Here is a 541-nt window from a genome sequence, read left to right on the forward strand (position 1 = left end):
AAATCTGTACTGCTACAAATCATTAAGGTTCAGAGGTTAGTGAGGGACTTAGTGAGTCCATTAGTAGATTTAATTTTTAGTCATTGATATGATAAATAGCAGGGCATTGGTGTACAGTTTCCCAAAGTACATATACCTAATTAATTAAACCCTCAATGCCCACCAATGCTCTGCCACTTCCCATTGGGTCATTCCTGAATGAATTTTTATGTACTGACTATTGTTTCGGTTTTACATACATTTTAGAGTCTAGGATGGCAAATTACATCTTCAGTAATAATTACATCGACCAAAGACCTACCTTTTTGGTTTTTCTTCTTCCCACCTATATTTTCCCCTTGATCTTACCTTGTATGTTGTATTGTTATGTTTATATGTAGTATGTACTCTTGTTCCTAATATTTTATTTAATACCAGATCGGCCAAGTGGGGCTTACATGTTTAATATAACAGTTTTATAATATTTTATTTAGTCCATGTGTATTATTTCCTAAGGTGGTGTTAATATTTCATTTATTCTGTTTTTATATCTGATTATGTA

Source organism: Halyomorpha halys, unplaced genomic scaffold (genome assembly GCF_000696795.3).
Source record: "Halyomorpha halys isolate HHAL.00 unplaced genomic scaffold, Hhal_1.1 Scaffold1128.1, whole genome shotgun sequence".
NCBI classification, from domain to species: Eukaryota; Metazoa; Arthropoda; class Insecta; order Hemiptera; family Pentatomidae; genus Halyomorpha; species Halyomorpha halys.